Source organism: Ochotona curzoniae, unplaced genomic scaffold (genome assembly GCF_017591425.1).
Source record: "Ochotona curzoniae isolate NIBS_2020 unplaced genomic scaffold, NIBS_Ocur_1.0 contig_3498, whole genome shotgun sequence".
Taxonomy (NCBI): domain Eukaryota; kingdom Metazoa; phylum Chordata; class Mammalia; order Lagomorpha; family Ochotonidae; genus Ochotona; species Ochotona curzoniae.
Window position 1 is genome coordinate 33,491,082 of NW_024465885.1, and position 23,518 is coordinate 33,514,599.

A 23,518-nucleotide genomic window follows, 5' to 3' on the forward strand; every position below is an offset into this window, starting at 1 on the left:
ACTGTCATATTGACATTATTTTTTAGAATACTTCTGAAATGTATTTGTTTTTCCTGTTTTAGTCTATATTATTTTGCCAGAAACTCAGCATTTTGGTACGATTTTAAACTTTATAATGTAACTACACTTGAAAATGAAATATCCCATGATGTTTTTTCCATATATCATTAAGATCGTGCCCTTTTTGGAGGTTATGGTAACCCAATATCTCTTCCTCGTTGTTTCTCTCTGCTCTCATTAAAGATGTTAGTTCTCAGTTTAGCACATGCTTTTGTAATTGCCATATGCTGCCCTTTTCAGACACCAAACTAAGGGACTGCTCAGTCTTAGAGCTGACACTTAGAAAATGTTCTCATACTAGACACATTAAAAAACTAATTGCTTCTGGTGAATTCTGTTGTGGTAAAGCAAAGCTGATTTCTTAAATTTCAACTCTGTTATTTTATTTCAGGAAAAATATAATTGATTTTTATATTTATTTTTGATACAGTGTTGATAGTAAATTTACAAATGACTCACTTTATAGAACATTGTAGAGTTTTTCATTGTTATATATAAGAGATTGATTTATATGTTTTACTAATTCTTATGCTGTTTATATATCTATTATTATTATTATTATTAACATTATGGCAGTGCTTAGATTCCCATTTAAAATATCATTATGGGAATGCCAATGTGGTGGCACAACAGGATAATCCTACATTCTGTGGCACTGGTATCCAATATGGGTGCTGGTTTGTGTCTTGTCTGTTGTACTTCCAATCTGGTTCTCTGCTTACAGAGACTTGGAAAAGCAGTGTGGGATAGCCCAAGTTTTGGGGACCCTGCATCCACATGGGAGACTGGGAAGAAGTTCCTGGATCTCAGATTCAGATCAGCTCACCTTTAGCAGTTTCGGTATTTGGGCAATGAACCAGTGCATAGAAGAAGTTCTCAATATCTCCTTCTCACCCTGTAAAATCTGATATTCAAATAAAAATATTAGAATCCAGAGGAGAGATACTTAAGATGAATCCATTCTGGTAAGGTGATTGCTCATCAAGCTTCTCTGGCAATGGGAATGTGAATTTTTCATCTGGAAGTGTCCTGCCTTGACACAGGCATAGCATTTTGGAGATTCCTGGGAACCCTTGGGTTCATGTGGAACTAATGATGCTGTGAGAGCTGTGATTTTTTTTTTTCCTATTCCATATCTTTCACTATTGAGTTTCTTCCTGGTCTCCATTGTGAAAGACCAGCATGGCAGCAAAGGAAGGACCGAAGTCTCTCAGTGTATTTTTAGTGAGGCTGAAGGATTCTCTTCAGGAATTTGATGAATCAAAGATAGCTTGGAGTAAGTTAAGACATAGCAATGAAATGTCTTCATTTTTAGTCACTTTGTTCTAATTTAGGAAACCAGGTTTCTCCTGAAGGACAGCCTTTTTCATGCATGAGCAGGAAAAAGCCCTTGGTCTCAAAGGTAAGTCAAGAATGTAAACGCCATTTGAGTTCAGCCCGAGAAGCCTCTGTGGCTTGAGAATCCTGTTTCATATTCTGTGTTAGGGTCTGATAAGGAGTAAACTCAAAGACTTAATTCAAAGTCTGGAAAGCCTCTCTATACTTGTTAGCTTTGTCCAAAATTTTGCCCAAGTACCCATTTATATGCCAGAGTTCCTTTAGAGTTAAGGAAACTTGGATATGAATGGGTCTCACGAACACTCCAGGAACATAGTAGAGAAATAAAAGTAAATGGCAAGTTGCCAAATGTGTTAACAGGTAGTCTAGGATTGGAGTACAGGAGACAGTGGTAGTGTTAGGTGGTTAGTATAGACCATACAACATTCTTTGTGGCAGGTTAAAGGAGGGCAACTGTAGAGTTGTGGATAACTGCTACAAACTAAACATTGAGTTTATCTTAAATAGTACATGATGCTTAGATATAAGTGAATCTTAGACATCTTGCTGTTCTGAAAAACTGACTTAGCTGGAGGTACCATAGTTAACACTTATATTTGAGGCCAAATCTTTCTGTCCCCCTCACTTATATCCTGGACACACTGTGGCCTAGAAAAATATCATTTTTTTTTCTTCCTGCAAGCATTCACAGTCCAAAGAATTGCAATAATCAATGATACACTCCAAATAGGTGTATGCTATCTAATGTAAGAGAAAAAGAAATAAAAGCATCTCTATGTTTCTGCCTGTGTCCTCATATGGCATCCCTCAGATTCCATGGTGTGTGGAAACACAGCACTATGGACCTAAAGTAAAGTGGTTTATAAACTGAGGTAAATTTTATTTATAATATTGGAAAAGTAAGAAAGACTTTTTCTTTTTATAATTTTAATTTATTAGAATTTCAGAAAGAAAGAGACCTTTTATCACCTGTTGTTTTACTCCCCAGGTAGCTGGCCAGTACTGGGCCAGGCTGGGAGACTGGAACTTCTTTGAGATTTCCCATGTGTGTGGCAAAGACCCAAATACTTGGATGATCTTCTGCTTCTTCCCTCAGGATATTAGCAAGGAGTTGGCTCAGAAGTGGAGCAACTACCAAGTGAACCAGCACCCATATGAGATGTGAGTGTTATAGTGACAACTTTGCCTCTTGGCCACATTGCTGAACAAAGGAGTACATTCATGCCCTTATCTTCACCTGCATCATTTTCCATGCTTCCTTATGATCCTGTCCTGATATTCTTGACCTCTAAGTCTTTACCACATCATATCATTGAATACATTATATATTATATATAATACATTATATAATATAATACATACTAATATATTATATATTACATATGCAATAATTTTGAATCATATATTGAAAAAAATATATATATAATATAAAATACAGTTTCCCTAGGCACAGTCTATCGCAGTATTTTATGTTGTGGTCTGTAAAGATAGGATGGATGTCAATAGCAACGGTGCTTTAAGGGAGAATGCAGAACTCAACAGTGGAAAGACAATCTACAAAATGTGCCTCAATCAGAAACCTTCATTTGTTCCAAAATTTTATCCCAGTATCTGTCACATGTCAGAATAGCTTCCTAAAGGGAAATTGAGGTGCAAGAAGTCCAACATTCGTGTTACCAAAAGGCAGAGAGGGATTATCCTGGTCTTCCCTGAAAGCCTGTCCTCTGCGCCTTTAAGACTGGCAGTGACACTAATCACTTTTAACTATCGATCACATCCAGGTGGTTTTAATTGAGAGCGAGCTATTCTGGAATGTAAGAATCTATGAAAAAACAAAAGTAGAGAAGTCTGTTTTTTACTGAGCCTTCTAGGAGGCCCAGATGAACCCACAAGAAATGTTGCAAGGGTCTGCAATTCTAAACACTAATGTTTACATCTCTCTCCTAAGAAATCTTGTTGATTTTTGATTGTTGATTGTCCCATACACTACATTAATTAAAGAATTATCTCATTTGAATAATAATAGCAAGAGAAAATAATAAAAACCTAAATACATTCGTGTAAAGCTATAAAGAAAATGTCTTTCAGTTCTCTACTTAGTATATTAAACAAAGAATAAATAAGATCAGATTGGGCAGGAGTTTAATGCAGTAATTAAAACACCACCTGGCACAGATGTGTCCCATTTCAGAGTATTAAAGTTTGAATATCGGTTCTACTTATAATTCTGACTTCCTGGTGTTACACCATCTTTGGAATTAGCAAGCGACGATAGCAGTATCTTTATCCTTGCAACTCATTTGGAAGAGCTGGAATGAGTTTGAATCACCTATCTTCAGCTTGAATGATTCCACAGTGTTGTAGATATTTGAACAATGAAGCAGCAAATGGAAAAATCTCTCCCTTTCTCTTCCTCTTTCCCTCTCTGCCAGCATACCTTCTCTTTTCTAGTGAGCATCACATTATGAAAAGAGCATAAAAATAACAAAAAAATAAATCTACATTACTTCGTTAATGTTTCCTTGGATTTTTTTTTTAAATCAAAGTTGGGATAGCAATACAGCACAATGGAAAATTACCAAGTCTCATGAAATTCTCAGATTTTATCATTTTTACATGTTAGCAAGTCTTCTTGTCACCTTTTCTTAGATACTGGCAGAAGATATAACACTTCTTGGTGAGGCACAAATGGCTTTAATAGTCACAACAGTTCCACTAGTCAGAATATCAGTATTTTCTTGAACAGATTTCTCCAGCTGTAATTCCCACAGGGTGATTCAAGGAGAGGCAGGCCAGGTGAGGCTTGCACATGGGGTGAGTTTTGTTAGCAGGAGAAAATCTCTGAGTTTAAGGAATGTAATTCTTCTGTAACCAGCAGTCAGCAGTCCTTCCCAGGCTCCAGAGACAGACACGATTTCCCTGTTCTGGACAGTAAACAAATCTGCCCTTTGTGCAGAAGGGAGACATGATTTCTATCTTCCAAGCTGTTCACTGAGCAAACATTGATAATAGTCCAGACCAAAGAGGGCAGAAATGAAAGAGACCTAGCAGGATTGTCTGTCATAAATGTGTACTATAGTCGTATACTGGCTTCATTTCTGCAAAATCTTTTCATAAATCCATTCTTCGATGAACTACTTTGGTTAAATTGACATTTAGTTGCTGGGGAAAAATTATTTTTTTTCTACATTTAAAATAGGCTGCTGTTGATGCAGCCTCAAGGTGCAAAGATGAAATATGCCTGTGAACCTCCGCTCTGCATTCATATCCTGATCTTAATCAGTTAAACAAGTTCCATAGCTATTCAGGTTACCTTCGAAATACACATGGTTTTCTGTTTAGTTTTTTCCATTGCTCATTCTATGTGACTAGTTGCATCACTTCAGGGAGATGCATTACATCCAGAGATCATAAATTCACATTGGAAAAGGGATGCTGAATCATTTTTAAGTCCAAAACAGACCAGAAAGCCTTCCGAGTCCAAAGTAGCATTTCTTTAAATATGCCAGAGTCCATGATTAACTCTAATGAGTAAGACACTTTGTTTTCATAAACAAAGAATATTAGTATCTGCTTTCTATTTAGGGACTCTAGATTAATAGTTCTATATTGGAGATCCAAATCTAATTTGTGAAATTATCCTTAGTTTTACCCTTAAAGATAATTAGTTCAATCTAAATTGCGTTTATCCCATCCATTGAGTAATAGCTGCAGAAATGACAGTGATATCAGACAGTATGCCTGTGCTCAATTGTTGCTGGACAAACTAGGATTAGTGTTAATCTCTGGTTGTTTTCTCTCAGTTTCTCTAAAAGCTTAATGAGGACAAAGATCAAATTGGGACTGACACCTGAGGAGACTAATGAACTCAGCAAATAATTTAAGTTGGACATTCTTGCAATAGATTGGGAGGGATTCACAAGGATGGTTCCTTTGTAAGGAAGTCTATGGAGGCAGTTTTGAAAGAAAAAAATCAATGATATCCCTGCCTCCACACATTTTTGAGAATTCTGCCTGGCAATTAGCCATTTGATTACTATTTACATATTCATTTTAATTATATTTTTGGCAATCTTTACATTGTTAATTAGGGTAAAAAGGTACAAGGGCTATAGAAAAGTGGGTAAGACCACTATTTCCCTATTGTTTCCTTCATATATCTGAGGTAAAGGGAATATTGAGGGAGAAGCCCAACCCAGTCTCCAATGTGCTCAGGTCCCGGATGTGGGGCATGCTCTGAGATCCTTGCTCAAATGGTTTTGATAGTTCACCAGTTATGAATCGCTGCCAATTTTGCCACTTCAGGCACGATGAGGCTTTTGAAGAATCCACTGATTAACATAGTCCATCATACAATCTCCATTTGTCCAGTATTTTGCTGCCAACATATAGCAGAGGTGGTTGATTGACCTATTCTATCTTCCATCTTTTCTTGCTTAGGGTTCTGAGTCTGCCATTTTGATTAAGGGGATCCCCAAAGAAACTTTGAGATGTTCCCAGACCAGATTCCTATATGTACTAGCAAGTACAGGGCCTGCCACAGTCCATCACCCCAATCAATTGGTGATTGCAACTGCTGGGTTGGTTCTGTTTTCAGCCCCGACTTCCACTGGAACCAATGGGTGTTGCAGTCCAACCTGGCTCTGCCCATCACATAAAACAATGGGAGCTGCAGCCCAGTCAGAGCGACCCACAATAACCCCCACCAGGCCTGCCCCTAACCGGATTTGCCAGTATGTGTAGCATACTAGTCCAGTCTGCCCTATATCCCATTTGGCTCTCGTACATGTGGATGGGTATTGAAGCTTAGTTCCATCTAATCAGCTCAACTATCCAGCCCTCACGGATGTTGTTGAGTGCCTCTCTGTCTAGCCACCCTAGCCCCTGTCCTAGTTATTTTGTACCCTCCAGTGGTAGTGGTAACCCAAGAGGGAGGAGCCCACTATTTCCCTCCCAGGTCTCCCTTACTCCTGGATTATGCACTCTCCAGGTTGTTCTGTGGTTAGACTTGACAGTATTAATTCCCAGTGCCAGCTTCTGCTATGGGTAAGCCCCAATAACTCTCATCAACTCTAATTTTGTTTGCACAAGTAGGAATAGTCTTCCCATCCTGGTTCTTCCCTGATCTGGTTCACATGAGGCACACAGGTGCTGTAGCCCTGCCTAATCTGGTCTGTCCCCATCCCAGCTCATGCTCTTCAGTGGGAGTAGCTGTCCAGCAAGGGACCCACCCCTTACTCCCCTGCCAGCTCTGCCCCTCCCTTCTTGATTCTCATGTGTGCTGATTGGGTGCTGCGGTCACATCTGGCACAGGCAGCCTCACCTTGGCATTCCATGTTATGTACTGCTTTTGTTGCGACCGAACCTGGCTTGACCCACACTCTGCTCCAGTGTTTCGATTTGCCAATGGACGACGCAGACTGATTCAGCCTGGTCTGTCCCCGACCCCTGCCAAATGTATGCCAGTGGGACACTTTCCATAACCTCTTCTGGGCTGTTTCCTTCCATGCTTCTTGCGCTTATTTGAAGGATTCATGTCCTGCCAGAGGAGTTGCTCAGACTCCTCCCTCAGAACCCCTCCTGGTGCCAGGTTTCACGCATACCAGTGGGTCCATGGGCCAGCACTACTCAGTTCACCTCCTGTCCCAGCAGGTACAGTGGCTTTTAACTGGTCTTCAACCCATTCTGGTTCTTGCTGTTGGATGTTTCAGCCCAGCCACAGATTGTCCATATCTACATATAGCTCATACATGGCTTAGTTGGGGTTGAAATGCAGCCTTGTTCGTCCCACGTCTACCCTGGTCCTCCAGAACATCAGAAGGTGTTGCAGTCTGACCCTGACCAATGCATCAAGTCCCAGTCCACACTTGTGCCGAGGGAGACTACAACTGTATCCCGATCAGAATGCAGCCCCATTCCAGCCTAAGAGCCTCTTAGTCATAATCTCCACCCAGCCAGGGTCTCCCCACCCAGCCAGGGTCTCCTCACCCAGCCAGGGTCTGCCCCCAGCTTGCCAACCAGGCCTGTTCCCAGCCAGTGTTCAGCATGACAGTGTTTGCTCTGGCTCAGCTTGCCATAGCCTGTCGCCTGCCACGACTACTGCCTTAGACCCTGTGGCTCATGGTCCTTGGCTCACGCAGACCAATTGGTGCAAGAACCTAGCTGGGCATGTCTTGTGTTCCATCCTGGTTTCTAATTTAACTTGTGCACTAAGCTTTGCTCAGTACTGCCTGGTGCACCCGATCCAACACCTTTCCATACACTGATGAGCAGTTGGAGCTACTTTGTCCAGCTTGTCTGACCCCCAGGATTGGACCTCCTGTTCACCAGTGGGAACTATGGTTCACCAGGGGAGTTTTCCAAGTTTCTCCCCTTTTTCCCCTCCCATACTAAATGCTCATACATACCGTCGGGTTTTAGGCCAGTGCCTGGCACAGACTGGCTTTCCTTTTGGCCTTGCATGACCTGATGAACATAGCAGCCCGGCCCACCCCACACCCTATTCATGATGCATATTTGGTGCTGCTGCCTTGACCAGTCCAGACTGTTGAGGGTTCCTTTACCTGTGGTTGGTGGTAAGCTCCTTGGTCACACCCAGCTTAGTCCATCAACACCCTCACTAGTATACCATCCAGTGGGGTTAGAATTTCCACAGGATTTGGCCTACACAGCCATATCATCCAGTGGGGTTAGAATTTCCACAGGATTTGGCCTACACATCCCCACACAATCTACCCCCGGATATGGTTCTTGAATGCTAGTTAGTGTCATGGCCCTGCCTACTGTGACCCCTCTGCTGATCCATCATCATGTCAGGTAATGGAGACATCCTGCTGCACAAGCCCCAAGCCTTAGCTTCTGCATGAACTCAGTACTCAGCATTGTTAAGTAATTACAGGTTCTTCAGAAGAAGATTTACTGTCATCGGGAATCTTTAGGGTTGATTCACGTCCCCAAAGCACTGTGGGTCCATCATGGAGCTACCTAACCAGCAAATCAAAGAACCAAAATCCCAGAACTCCCTGGCCGGGTGGCCAGTAGGCAGAGCCTGGTGCCAATTGGCGCACTGGCTGCCCGGGGACAGCTCACCACATGCACCTGGTGGCTGGCATGTGGGATCTAGGCATGAGACGCCCTGTCCTGAGGCCCCTCACAGCCAGGCAGTGGCTAGAAATTTAAACCCTCAGGCCCAAGGTCGCACCCCTGCAACTCAAGCTCAAGGCGAGCTGCAGGTGGGCCCCGGATCAGCCTAACAAAGCCCTGGAGACTTACCCCAAAGAGGTCAACTCCTGGGGTCCTGGCAGGCCTGGGGACAGCTCACCACATGCACATGGTGGATGGTGTGTGGGATACAGGCATGAGATGTCCTGTCCTGAGACCCTTACATATTCATTTATATAAATGGACCATATTTCATATACTCAATATATTCAGTTTTAAGAATATAATAATTTCCACCTTACCTCTTTATTTTCTATCCCCCCCAAATTAATGTATACCATTGGAGAAAATATAACTTTTTCTAGTTAATCGTTAAAAAATATTTTAAAGAGATATGTGCAGAAATTTCAGGCAATGGTTTACTCCCAAGGCTGGAGTGCGTACCCAGGCACATAATCCACATCTCCCATACTATGGTAGGAACCCACGTACTTCAGCCATTACCACTAGCATTCCATTCCAAATTTTCACCAGGAGAAGGCTGGAATTAAAAGCTGGTATTAGTAACTGAACCCTGATATACAAGAATAGGACATCAGCATCTTAACCACTCTGCTAATTTCAAAAATGAAAACTAAAGCATAGCAATAATTTGCCTAGAATTTAAAATGCATCCAGAAGGGATAAATGGTGCCATAGTGACTATCAGCTTCCAATTGTCTTTGAAATTAGAGGGCCTGGGACACTACATCTGTACAAGACAGTTTATGCAATGAATAGTAAACAGAATGAATACAAGATAAATGCCAGATTTTCCTGTTGTTATTGTAGCTTCTTTCAGTCTTATGCCTGCAGTTTGAAGTCAAGTGCCACTATCCTATGCTTCTCTGAGGTCTCCATGCTTTGGGGATAATACTGTTTTGCTATCACCTTACATTCTATCTTTCTGAGATTGTGTGACACCAGAGACTCATTCTGTGTCCATATTTGTGCATGCTATATGGGAATATGCCAAAACTGACTGGGAAGTTTAACAGCCTAACTTAAACTTAATTAACTTTTAAAGAGCTTTCATCTTATAGCAATCATATTCTGAGACTAGGGTTCAACATGTAGGTTTTGCAACCCCTTCAGCTTTCTTCCTTCAACAAAAGCATTCTAAAATTTCTAAAAATGAATCCCCTTTTAAAACATAAAGTGTCAGTACAATTTCTGTAACTTCTCTAAATCTGCTCAGAAGCCAAGATTCAGGAAATGAACAAAAAATTTCTCAGCTTTCTATAATCCTTGAGACTTTGGAACTGTGTGATTTGTTGGCTTTACGGCATATATTAGTGTCCAGTTAAAGGGCATTTTACAGGGCAAATATCGTAGGAATGCATCTCAAAAGATAAAGTGGGGTGGGCCCGGCGCCGTGGCCCAAGTGGTTAAAGGTCCTCGCCCTGCACGCCCGGGATCCCATATGGCCGCCGGTTCTAATCCCGGCAGCCCCGCTTCCCTTCCAGCTCCCTGCCTGTGGCCTGGGAAAGCAGTCGAGGACGGCCCAAAGCTTTGGGAACCTGCACCCGCGTGGGAGACCCGGAAGAGGCTCCTGGCTTCGGATTGGCATAGTATCGGCCCGTTGCGCTCACTTGGGGAGTGAATCATCGGACGGAAGATCTTCCTCTCTGTCTCTCCTCTCTGTATATCTGCCTTTCCAATGAAAAAATAATAAAAATAAATCTTTAAAAAAAAAAAAAGATAAAGTGGGGTAACAGATGCAAGGCTAGGAGCCTGTTGAGAAGAGACTCCAGGAAGAGGAGTCCTTGGAGGTGCTTTTGTGTTTATCTTAATGAAAAGCAAACATTATTGCTCCGTCTTGTCAGCTACCAATGGCAGAGGATGCTCCTTTTTTATTCTTCATTTCAATAGTGCTTTGAGTAAGGTGCCTTGTTCCCATTCCTTGAACTTCCTGCTTATAGACATGATCTAAGTCTGAGTTGAGTTTGAACAATTGTTTACAAAGTGTTTAAGAACTGTAACACTGATTATACATTTTGTCAATTGCACAAGAGCACTGTCCCTCCATTTCTTTTCAGTCACTCTCCTCCCCAGGGACCCACAAAGAAAACTAGCTTGCAAACATGACAGCACCTGATCCAAGGGTGAACACAAGGGTTTCAAGTTTGGTTGCCAGGCTGATTGTATTAGTTGCAAATTCTTTTCAAAAAAAATGGCTGGAAATAGGGCTATCTTATAAGTTGAATCTCTTTCAGTTTCACAGATTTGTTGATATCACTGTAATGGGGTGATATGTTGTGATATGTATGGGAAGCCACACAGAGAAGGCAAGATCAAGCCAGATATGAGTAAATCAGAAGATAAAAATACATCAGAAAGCTTTAGATTTAGTCTATTATGAACATATGTTGTGAAAGGAGTTGTAGGTGCTTGCTCTCCCTGTGCAGTACAACAAAGGGATAACATTGACTAAGGGAATCAGATGACAGCAGTGGGAGCCATGATCTGTTCTCTACTGTAGTCCAGACTAAGAAATTCATTCTGTACAGCTATATTATGAGGTGATCTATCTTCTGAGCCCTGGAGACAATAAAGCACCAGCTCATTATAATCTCTAGGGAAAGAGAATGACCTGGAGAGGACCCTGTGGCTTCCCGTCTTGTCCTGTTCAGGGAACATCCAAAGGCATCCTGACAAGACTTAGATAATAATGATTTAAGCTATTGTTTATATAACTAATGTAGATCGATTCAGGCTCATCAAGGCACTATGGCAGTGCTATACTCTGGGAGGCTCCCAGTCTTATCTATGCAATCCAAAGTGAAGACCAATGGTATTTATCAACAATCATTCTCCTTTGTTATATTAGGACAACTCAACAGTCAATATAAAATTACAATCCACCTGATGCATATGCAGAAGAAATTATTCTTGAGCACTTTTATGGATTGCAATATGAAATGAAAGTTTTTTCTTGAGGAAATGTGATTGCAAGTTTACAAATTCATCACTTTAAGAAAAACCAAGTATATTGATAAAGACAAGCATTTGTTAAGAAAGAGTTGAACTTTCCCAGTTCTTAGTTCCTCTTTTTGTTTTACTATAATATTGCTAATAGATGTGGTCATGCTGTGGAAATTTGGAGGTGATTTACAAAAACAAAATAAGTTATAACATGTTTTAAATTTGAAAGCACCACAGTCTTTTTTAAACTCATTTTTTACTTAGATGATTTAGTGTTGGCAGGGAGTTTGAGCCTTGACATTAATGGTAATATTAGTGGATTTTTTTCTGCTCTTCATGTAAATTACATTATATTGATGAGGTAGGTCACACAGGCTGTCTGGAGGGTAAAACTTTGAAAGAAACCCAGGAATTTTTTAGACTGAAAACTGCTCTTCTGCATTTCATTCTAATATATATTTAAAAAAAAAAAACACAAGATTGGCATTATCATATTGAGACTAAAATAGACTCATTCAGCAAAATGTTTTTTTTTTCTTTTTTTACTGTGACATGTACTTTTTCTGATTTTTTGAAATGTGAACATTTAATCTCTCTTGCCATAATAGCATGTGATTTGTAAAATACATATTCACACAGATAAATTAATGTAATTAGCTAAATTATCGTATCATTTTGGTTTATCCTCCTTGCAAGTTAAAAAGAACATTGCATCATACACCTTTTACTGGAACATTGCAGAACACACAGCTTTGATGAGCTATATTGCTCAGGAGACATGAAAATAGAGTACTGAATGTCAGGTTGGGAATACATGATGAGGATTAGACACATTGCTTATTCAACATCATACCCCGTGGCATCAAACTAAATCTGTACTATTTTTGTCTTTCATGGTAGAACAGGCTCACAATAGAAAAAGAAGAGAATCATTGGTCATCTAATGAAATGATTTATAGTAAGAGGAGCAAAAACCAAGGGATACACAAGATATTCTAGTGAAGTGCTAAAAGAAAGCAATAGACAGCCAAATCATCCATGTTCTGGCACAGTTTCATATAATTTATAGTCATTTATGTGTACACTTATTACTAATCCATGAAAATAAGTGTGGATTAAATAATCACCTATATAAATGATTTTGAAAGATATCAAAATATGTACACTGGGCATGCTGAATTGTTTTTGTTCATGAAAATGAAAACCTGGATAAGTTCAAGAATTAAGGGTATAATATATTTCTCCTCTCATTAGATCATTCTCCACTTTATGCTAGGAGGGAAAAAAGGCCAAAAAATCATGTTACTATACTATAGATGATTTCATATTCAAAGTAATCATTTTTAAAAATATATTCTGGAGGTAGAAATGCTAACTAATCTAATTGGATCATCATCAATTGAAGACATGTGTCAGATTATCATGCTGGATGTCATACATATGTACAATTAAAATGATAAATCTTTCAATGGCACACAGGTACATAAATACACACACACACACAGATACATAAATATGGAATCCAAAAATCTATCTTTTTTGTTTTCTGTTTTGTTTTTTTAAGATAACACATTTAAGAAATGTCAAGAAAGCCAGCTCTCTAGATAGTATGCTGCATTAATTTGCTGTTGTGTTATAATAAAATAACACAGACTCAGTAACTTGAACCAACATACTGAACTTGCGAGCTTCACTGTTTTGTAGCTTGGAAGTCTAGTATGGCTCATTAGGGTTAGGATCTCTGGACATGTCAGAGGAAACTTCATTTCCTGTGACTTTTCCAGATTTCATCCTTTGGGTTATCTCCTTCTTTGTCTCCACAGCCAAAGTGTTACATTTTCAGATCTCATTTTGTGGATCTGTTTCATCCATCTCTTTGCCTTGCATTTGACTCCTCCTGTGTTATATTCACATCTATGTTTCCAATGTATCCATCTGTATTATAAAGGATAATCATCTCATCTCAAGATCTTGGTAACATCTGCAAAATCTCTTTTGTTATATTGGGTTAAAGACACAGATTCTAGGGAGTTCAAGTCAAAGATCATTGGAAGCATTTTAAATCTTCCTAACAAGAATGATTTCGTTGTGTCGGCTTCCTCCATAAAAATGAGTCTGTGATGTTCTACTTATATTAATCTACTTCTGACAATCATTTTCTGTATGTATTTGACTTGATCATATTTTTGTTTTCTGACATTCTAAGAACAGCTTTTAAGATTTTTGAATAAAAACATTATTAAACCATGTAAAATGTAATGAATAAATGTAAATGTAAATGAATCAGCACAAATATCATTGTAAAAAATAGCAATAGTATGATAATCTATACATAAAACTTGCATTTTCAGGCCAAACAATAGAAAATAAACAATTATATGTGTATGCTTATATATACATATATATATTTAATTGTTTATTTTAAAGAGAGGGTAAAGCAGAACATCTTTCACACACTAGGCCATTCTCCTAAAAAGCATAATAGCCTGGGGCAGGCCATGGCAACACCTGAAGTTAAGAACCTCATTTCAGTTTCTCACATCAAATTGAAAGGATCGTCATCAATTTAAACCACCATCAACTGCCTTCCAAATTGCACATCAGCAGCAATGTTTATTGTTTATTGGAAGTGGATGCAAGATTCAGTCCCAGGTACTTTAATACATGAGATTAAAATGCTTGACAGGGTACCTTAACCCCCTCTGCAAGAATACCAGCTCAAACAAATGCATATGATGGTAAAATCCCATACTGACTTTCCTTTGTAGGAAATTCAGATTCCAAGACACACTCAAAATTCATAACCAGCATTCCAGGAATTTTGGCTGCTGAACAATTGCTAAATTTACCTGTAAAAAAGGTTGTCCCAAAGAGAGACTGCATAGTCATTGAAGCTACCCAGAATCAATGAATAATCTCTGTATCTCCAACTATGCCCTGTACTCCAAAATGTGTGCCCTTCTTATGAAAATTCCACAGATACCATTGTTGGCAATGATTTAAGAAATTCCTTATATTTCATGCCCATGGAGTTGAAAAATAATATAAAATTTCAAAAAGACATCAAAGGAAGGTTTTTATTTGTTTGTGTTTTTGTTTTGTTTTTTGGATTTATTAAGTTATATGAAAACAAAGTGAAAGAGAGAAAAATCCCATCTACTAGTTCACTCCTCAAAGGCTGAGATCTGTATGGGGTTGCACTAAGCCAAATCAGGAGCCTAACTTCTCAGCCAGGTCTCCCACATGGGTGGCAGAGAGGCCCCAGTACATGAGCCATTCTCTGCTGCCTTCCTTGACTCATGGCAGCATTGAAAGCAGAGAAGCTTGGGATTGAAATGTCACTCAGACATGAGATGCAGGTGTTACAGGTGGCAGTTTTACTTATTGCAATACAATTTTAGCCATAGCAGTGGAACTGTTGAGTTTATTCTTATCCCTGCATTCTATCCAGTTTCTTGAAATCATTCTATCAAAGATACCTAAGAAGTATTATTTTTACGCTTAAGTGGATAACGATGGGTAAACAGCTATAATTTAAAATATTTATGAATAGGCATTTTTAATAAATATCCTAAAGGCAACACACAGATATTTACAACTCAAAGAAACTATGATAGTTGTACTTTGTTACTTTTTATCTTAATGTATAGTCACAAGAATTCAAAATAGTATATTTCAGTTAAGCTCCTTCTGTGTTCTTGGCATCATGCTAAAATAAGTTCAGTGAGTTAAAAAAAAACACAAAAGAAAAAAGCATGTAATAATTGCAATGACAAAAGCAGAAAAGTAAAAACATTTTTTAATGTTTATTTTTATTGTAAAATCAGATACACAGAGAAGAGGAGAGACAGAGGAGGAAGATCATCCATCCCATGGTTCACTCTCCAAGCGGCTGCAACGGCTGGAGCTGAGCCAATCCAAAGCCAGGAGCCAGTCTCTTGTCCCAGGTCTCCCTCATGGGTGCAGAGTCCCAAGGCTTTGGGCCATCCTCAACTGCTTTCCCAGGCCACAAGCAGGGAGCTGGATGGGAAGTGGAGCTGCCAGAATTAGAACTTGTGCCCATATGGGATCCTGGTGCGTTCAAGGTGAGGACTTTAACCACTATGCTATCACTCCAGGCCTATGAAAACATTTTTAAAACAATCTGGTATTGCAGTCTTCCTAAACTATAAGTGGAGGTAGAGTAACAAATGTTCTTTTTCTAAATTCTTAAAAACAATATTGAAAGCAACTTTCAAAAGTATTACTTTGTTAAATTTGCTAAATGTTAAGGTTTAAAAAGCAAGAGAAGTTCATGTAAACACCAAAATAGAGAATGAGTCATAATTGGAAGATTCCAGTGATGGTAAAAAATCAGAAAGTGGCAGCAAGAAGGAAGGAGAAATAAGAGAAGGAGACAGAAGAGAAGGATGTGAGCTGCAGATTAGGAAAGAGGCAAAGGAAGAACAAAAGAGCAGGAGATTAAAAGAGGAAGATAAGGAAAAATGAAAGAGAAAAATGAGGAAACAAAAAAGAAAAAGGAGGAGCTGCAGCAGGACTGATACTCAGGGTTAGATAACGACTAAGTTTTCTCCAATGATATATCCAATCCGCACACTTTAAAAATGTCATTTGATGAGACTTCTACATTGGAGCTTCAATAAAACTTGTAATCAGTTTTTTTATCACACTTCTGCTACTCTTAAATTAGAAAACTTTCTTTACCTCTCTGTTTTCATCCACAGCAAGATCATCTTTGCTTGCATATGACATGATTATCTATATATGGGAACCACAGACTTCACTAAGGGAACATGGAACTTCATAAGAGAGTCAACACACAAAAATCAATAGAATGCTGTGGATGAGAAAGAGTTTGTACGATGGTCTCATTCACAATAGCTGTAGAAATTAGATACATTGAAATAAATTTGACAAAGGATATCAGAGATCCCTGCAATGAAAGGTATAAAACATTAAAGAAGGAAATAGAAGACATAAAAAAGCAAAATTTGTCTACGATCGTGGATTGGAAGAATAAATTCCATTAAAATTTCTATGCTATCAAAAAATGTAGAGGTTCAATGTGATTCAATCAAAATTCTGATGACATTCTTCTCAGATCTAGAAAAAAATGATATTGAAATGATTATGAAAACACAAGACATCTTAGAAATTTAGAACAAACGAGCAAAATGGAAGGTATCACACTTTCAGATTTCAGCATACAGAGAGCAGTATCCATCAAAACAGCCTGCTACTGGTACAAAAATAAACTTTAGACACCGAAACTATGAAACAAAATCCCTAACTTTAACTCATATACAAAACATCAATCCAAAATGAAACAAGGATCTAAACAACACCATGAAATTACTAGATGAAAATATTGGGGAAACTGTGAACCGTTGGCATCGGTAGAGATTATTTGAAAAAGAACTCAAAAGCACAGAAAATTAAAGCAAAAATCGGCAAATGACATCACACCAAACTAATTCTGCACTACAAAGGAATCATTCCACAAAGTATAGTGGCTATCAATGGAATGGAAGAATGTATTAACAAGCTGCAGCTGAAAAAATTAGAAAATAGTAAATATTGATGAGGATGTGAGGGAAAGCGTGCTCTAATGCCTGGTGAGTGGGAATGTAGACTGGTGCAAACATTGCGGACACAGCATGAACATTCTTCATAAATATTAAATTTGCCCTAGGATACAGCCATCTCACTCCTGGGAATTTATCCAAATAAAACGAGATTAGCGTATGGGAGTACAATCTGTGCTAACATGCTTGTTGCTGCTCAAGTCGCCTTAGCTAAGACAAGGGATCAACCCAGATGCCCATCCTCTGATGCCTGAATAAAGAAAATATTGAGTAGATTCACAATGGAATATTGCTTGGCCATAAAAAAGGAAAGAAAGAAATCCATTGTTTTGCAACAAAATGGATGCCACTGGAGACTATTACATTTACTGAAATATGCCAATCCCAAAAGGAAAAATATATTTTCTGTGATCTGTTGTAACTAGTACTTTGGAGCACAAAAATGTAATCATGTTATATATAAGAGCAAAATTGACATAGGTGGAACATATTATCATGCTCTTAAATCTGTATTGTGAAATGCCTGAATGTGTTCACCTTATTAAATAATTTTCAAAAACTCATATAGACTCTGAATTGTGAAAGCTATTTTTATGAAAATTTCCTAAGTATCTACTATGTCATCTGCATGCTTAATTAGATGACAATATATTTTTTTTTGTTTTGCATGTTAAAGGTAATCTCAATACTTACAAATATGCATAGGGTACAGATTTTTAAATATAATTATGAACATAATTCATTATCCTTTGTACTTATCATCAATCTAATCTCCCTGTATTTGATAACTTTATTTTAATTCATTTTTCCTTGCTTTAGAAGCTCTCACTAATAGCTAACTATGAGCTTGAAGAAATAGCTTATTTATATTAGTGTATTTAATTCTTTTAAAAATGTTGAGGTCTATATGATTATTATGTCAGAATATTTTATACTCTGTAATATCATCACTGTTAAAAAAAAGGGGGGTTACTTTTTTTTTAAAGGTAAGTAATGGAAATAAGAAGAGAAACAATTCTTCCATTTACTGGTTCATTCTCCAAATTAATGTAAAAATCAGGGCTGGGCTTTTCTGACCCAAATGCCCAGAACTCCAACTGGGTCTCCAAGATGGGTAGTAGATGAGTAAGTACTTGGGTCACCAACCACTTTTTCCACATCCATTTGCTGAAGACTGAAATGGAATCAGAGCATCCTGGCTCAAACTGGTCCTCTGAGTTGGAATTACCTACTGATTTACAATGCCAGCCCCTGTATAGTATCATTTAAATCAATGCCTAACAAGTTAAGATGGTTTAATTATAATCCATACACAAACAACCCTGCAAAATCCCCAACATTTATCTTATATAAGATTCAAGCAAAAGGTCAAGCAATAGATTGGATATATGTTTCTTTTAAAGATTTACTTATTTTTATTTGAAAGGAAGATTTTTACAGAAAGAAGGAGAGACAAAGAGAAAAATCTTCAATCCATTGGTTCACTCCTTAAATGACCACAATGACTAGAGCTTAGCTGATATGAAGTCAGGATTCAGTAGCCTCTTTGGGTTTCCCAAGTGGTTGCAGATCCCAAGATTGTGGGGCATCCTCTGCTGCTTTCCCAGAACACAAAGAGGGACTTGACTCAGAAGAAGAGCAGCTGATATGGAAACAAATGCACAAATGGGATGCTGACAATTGCAGTTGGAGGATTAACCTGTTGAGCCACTATGCAGGTCCCCAAAAGGGAATTTTTTATGGTGTTTCAAAATCAAGGACTAATTTGATCTGATGGCCAAACCAGAGATTACATGATCACAGCTGTATGGGAAGATAGTGTTGAAAACTCCTGCCTTGGACATTAAATGACTTGACAGCAGTAACTGACATGGGTCAAAGCTACTTCAACTAGTTACATTGCCCTAACTGTAAATATAATGATAAGGAAATAATAGGCATACCATTTGGTCAGGAATAAAAAAAATCTATGATAATCTTTCCAGATATCTATTACTCTTTAAGTACCAAGATTCCAAGTCCAGATAGGTTCCAGAGGCCTCATAAGCTCCATGATGAATTTCTCAGAAGGAAGTATATAATTTCTTAAGTTTTCAAGCTAAAAACCAAAATAATTATGCAATTGCATAAGCGATGTTTTGAACTGCTTAACATTTGTGAACACTGTAATAAGCAAACTCCTTGATTTATGTAGCTTAAATTTTAAGCATTGTTTGCTTTTCCTTGTGAAAGTTCATTTCAGTCTGAGTACTCCCTCCTACATTTATAATTTTTTCATTTCTTTTTGTAACATAGCCGGTTATTTTCACTTACTCACTTTATCAAATCTATGCTCCCTTCAAGTGTGTGACACACATTAAAATAGAAATCTGTTGAGCTCTCTTAAATTTGAGGAGAGTGCAAGATATCCCAAATTTTAATGCTCCTGGCTCCTGGCTTTGGATAGACTCAACTCCAGCTGTTGAGGCCAGTTAGGGAGTGAACCAGCCAATGGAAGATCTTCCTCTCTGTCTTCCTCCTTGTATATCTGACTTTCCAATAAAAAAAAAAAATCTCCAAGTGTAAGAATATTGATTATTGCTTGATTCTGGTAAATTCATGGTTCCCATAATGCTGTCATTTATGGCAATACCCAAACACAATAAGCTATTATGCATTTATTCTGATCTTGATACTCCAGATTTTCTTGCACATTCCTTAGTAGAAATGTGGAGGATTTTATTTATTTTTTACTGAACCTAGATCACTGCCCCTACATTATCACTGGACAATCTGTAGAACTCCGATACTATTTTTTCTTCATTGTATCAGTAGCTGGACCTATCCTCAATCTCATGTCTGTCATAAATTCACAGTTGTTATGCCATTGTGATGGAATATAAAAGTACTGAGATGAGTCTGACCTGCTTTGATGATTTTCTTCATTTCTTTGTCCATGGTCAGTTTTGTGTAGGGCTCTGTGAGATTCTATCTGATACTAGGACACAATTTTAAGTAGCTAAACCTAGGTTGCAAAGCAGTAAATTGAATCTTTAACTCTCTACTTCCTCTAACTGGAAAATGACTCTAAGTTGTACTGCTTAAGTGATTTCAGGAATGGATGGAAAGAACAGAACCATTTCCACAAATAATGTGATATTGGAGCAAACCTGGATCCTAAATGCAATTGAAACCAATGTTATTCATGGACAGGTTCATGATCCTTATTTCTGTGATACTTTCTGTTGTGCGGTACTTGTTCATTGATTTAGTCTTCTGTTGTCATTTTATTGGGATTTTCTTCACATTTACCATTAGCTTTGTTTGTTTCTATTCCTCTTCTCTGTCAAGAGAACATCTTGAAGTATCATTTGTGGGGCAGGTTTAGAAGAGGAATATTTGTTTAACTTTTCCTTGCTGTGGAAGAATTTTATTTAATTTTCAAAGGCAAAATAAAGCTTCCCTGGATACGTTATCCAAGGCCAACTTTTTTTTTTTTTCTTTTAGGATCTGGAATATGTCACTCCATTCTCTTCTGGCCTGTAGAGTTTCCTGTGAGAGATCTCCTGTGAGTTTAACTGGCATTCTTTTATATGTCAGTTGAATTTTTTTCATAAACACATTTAAGGATCTTTTCCTTATGTTCAATTGAAAAGAGCTTGATGATCATGTGTTGTGGTGAAGATCACTTTTGATCAAGACTGTTGGGAGTTCTGTATCCCTCCTTGATGTTGTTCCCCAATTCTTTCTCTAGATTAGGGAAATTTTCCCTTATTATTTCATTAAATATATTTGTAAGACCAGTTTCTCTTTCTGCACCTTCTGAGACTCCCATAACTCTTATATTAGGCCTCTTAATAGGGCCTTTCAGTTCTTGAATTTTTTTTTTTTTTTTGGCCTGATCAGCTCTGATTCCAGCTTTTTGTTTGCTTCCCCTGATGACAGGAAATATCCTCCACTCGTGAGATTCTTTCTTCTGCATCCTTCACTCTATTTTTGAGACTCTTCACTGTACTTTTAACTTGCTCTGCTATATTCTTAATTTCTGATACATCAGCCTTGATTTGCTTTATTGTGGCTATTGTGTAAAATATTTCTTAAATTTTTTGAACTCTTATGTGTGCTTCTCATTGTTGATCAGAAGCTTTAAAATGAGTTTTTTGAATGCTGTGTGCCCCATATTTATGATATCTTCCTCAGTTAACTCTTGGGTTTGGTAAAGGTATTTGCTCCTTTGAAGGGAAGTTTTCCATACTATTCATTGTGTCTCTGTCTCTTCTTTTGCTCTTGGTCATTGCACTTCTGGTTATCAGATTCTTCTCCTTGGGGCAGCTTTCTAAGCTCTGTAACTCACAGGTCTACAGTGTGATTTTACTTACTGCAGTTGGCACACTGTACTTTGTTTACAGTCAGTTGTGCCACTCCCTCCAATGAGTTCCAGGTCTGGGTTCTTATGTTAGATTTCCACCATGGTCTCCATAGCCCTAGCTCCTGGCCTCACCACTCTCCACATCCTGTGATACCATGCTGAAGCTGTACCATTGTCTGTACAACCTTTCTCCCACTTCCGGTTAGACCAGGTCCCAGGATTAGAGAGACAGCAGCTGTCTTATATACCTAGGTTGTTGTTGGTGGTGCAGATCTTGCTGGAACCTGTTGGACGTTAGGTCTGGGTGCCACACTGACCTATTCTGACCTCTAGGATGCGACAGTCGGTATTGTTTTGTTGCAGGAGCAGTGCAATCTATCAAACTCAGTGAGTTCTCGTGAGCTCAGCCCATGCACAGTTCACTATTGTTCCCTGCAGTCCTAAGGCTTTGGCCACAGTGTTCAAAATGGCACCTGATGTGCCACTACTAGAGTTCTTGATCTGCTGGCTATCAGGTTTGAGGGCTACCCAGACCTGTCTTGGGTGAAACCTGTAGAATGCCACGTTGATGCAGTTCACTGAGTTAGACATTAGTTCACTCCCAGCTCAGTGTATGCTCAGTCCTTTGGCTTGCTTTTGTCTCCTTAAGCAAAATTGTGTCCAATTCAGCTCTAGGAGGCTGACTGGGCTGTGAAATCCTCCCTGTTCTTGCACCGCCCTTCTGGGATCTGCTCTTCTGTCTCTGCTCCTGGTCAAATGAAATGGACCAGCAGGTCAGATGTTTATTTGTCTGGGTTCAGCCCTCAAACTCCCAGTGAAAGTCCCTTCCCACCTGGTTTCTGGTGGAGTTCATATTGCTGTTAGCTGAATGCTGCTTGAGTATCCGACACTGCAACAGCACACCATTGTGTCCGCTGTTTTCCTATGAATGTCAGTCTCCAGGTATCCCTCTACTGTTGTTTTGTCCTCTCCTATTTCTTGGGATGTGTCCTCTCTGCTTCATCCTGATCAAACGTTTCTCCATCCATTTAAACGTGTCCTTATTCTGCCATCTTGATTCTTGGAAGGTCATTATATAATGGTAAAGGTATCAACTCACCAAAAATAGATAATATTTACAAATATATGTGGAGAAATATTGAAATACTTAAATTTATAGAGTAAATCTGCAGATGATAATGGGATATAGCCCAATATTGACAGAGAACAAAAAATCACAACTTTGATCAATGGGTAAATCATTTAGGCAAAACAATCAAGCCATAAGCAGTGTAGTTAAACCTCCCTAGACCAAGTGAATATAACAGACATCCACCAAAATACCATTTATCGTTTTACGAACATGGATTACTCATAGGAACACATGAAACATGCATTAGTGCATCATATGGTAATCTGGAAATAAGTCTGAGAACTGTTTTCAAATTAAAACTACACAGAATGTCTTTGTTGACAACAATGAACAAAGTGGGAAAACAACAACAGCAAAGACAAAAAACAATTTAGGAACACTTGGAAATTAAACAAGTTATTCTGAACAGTAAAGTAGTGAATTCATACAAAATTTAAGAATGTAAAAATTGGGGCCCGGCGCGGTGGCGCAAGTGGTTAAAGGTCCTCACCTTGCATGCCCAGGATCCCATATGGGCGCCGGTTCTAATCCCGGCAGCCCCGCTTCCCTTCCAGCTCCCTGCCTGTGGCCTGGGAAGGCAGTCGAGGACAGCCCAAAGCTTTGGGAACCTGCACCCGCGTGGGAGACCTGCACCCGCGTGGGAGACTTGGAAGAGGCTCCTGGCTTCAGATCGGCATAGTATCGGCCCGTTGCGCTCACTTGGGGAGTGAATCATCGGACGGAAGATCTTCCTCTCTGTCTCTCCTCTCTGTATATCCGCCTTTCCAATAAAAAAAAATAATAAAAATAAATCTTTTAAAAAAATGTAAAAATTAGGATGCTGACATACTAAATCATACTGTATATAATTAAAATATTTTATGAGTGAGGCTCAGAGCAATCTTTGCCTATATTTAAAAATTTAAAAGTCAGAATCTACATTTAAATATA

At 38.7% G+C, this 23,518-nt stretch overlaps 1 pseudogene; it reads left to right on the top strand.

Annotated features, from left to right (window-relative positions):
- Nucleotides 1-1,242: 1,242 nt before the first annotated feature.
- Nucleotides 1,243-23,518, top strand: part of LOC121156642 — a 131,641-nt pseudogene continuing 109,365 nt past the window's right edge.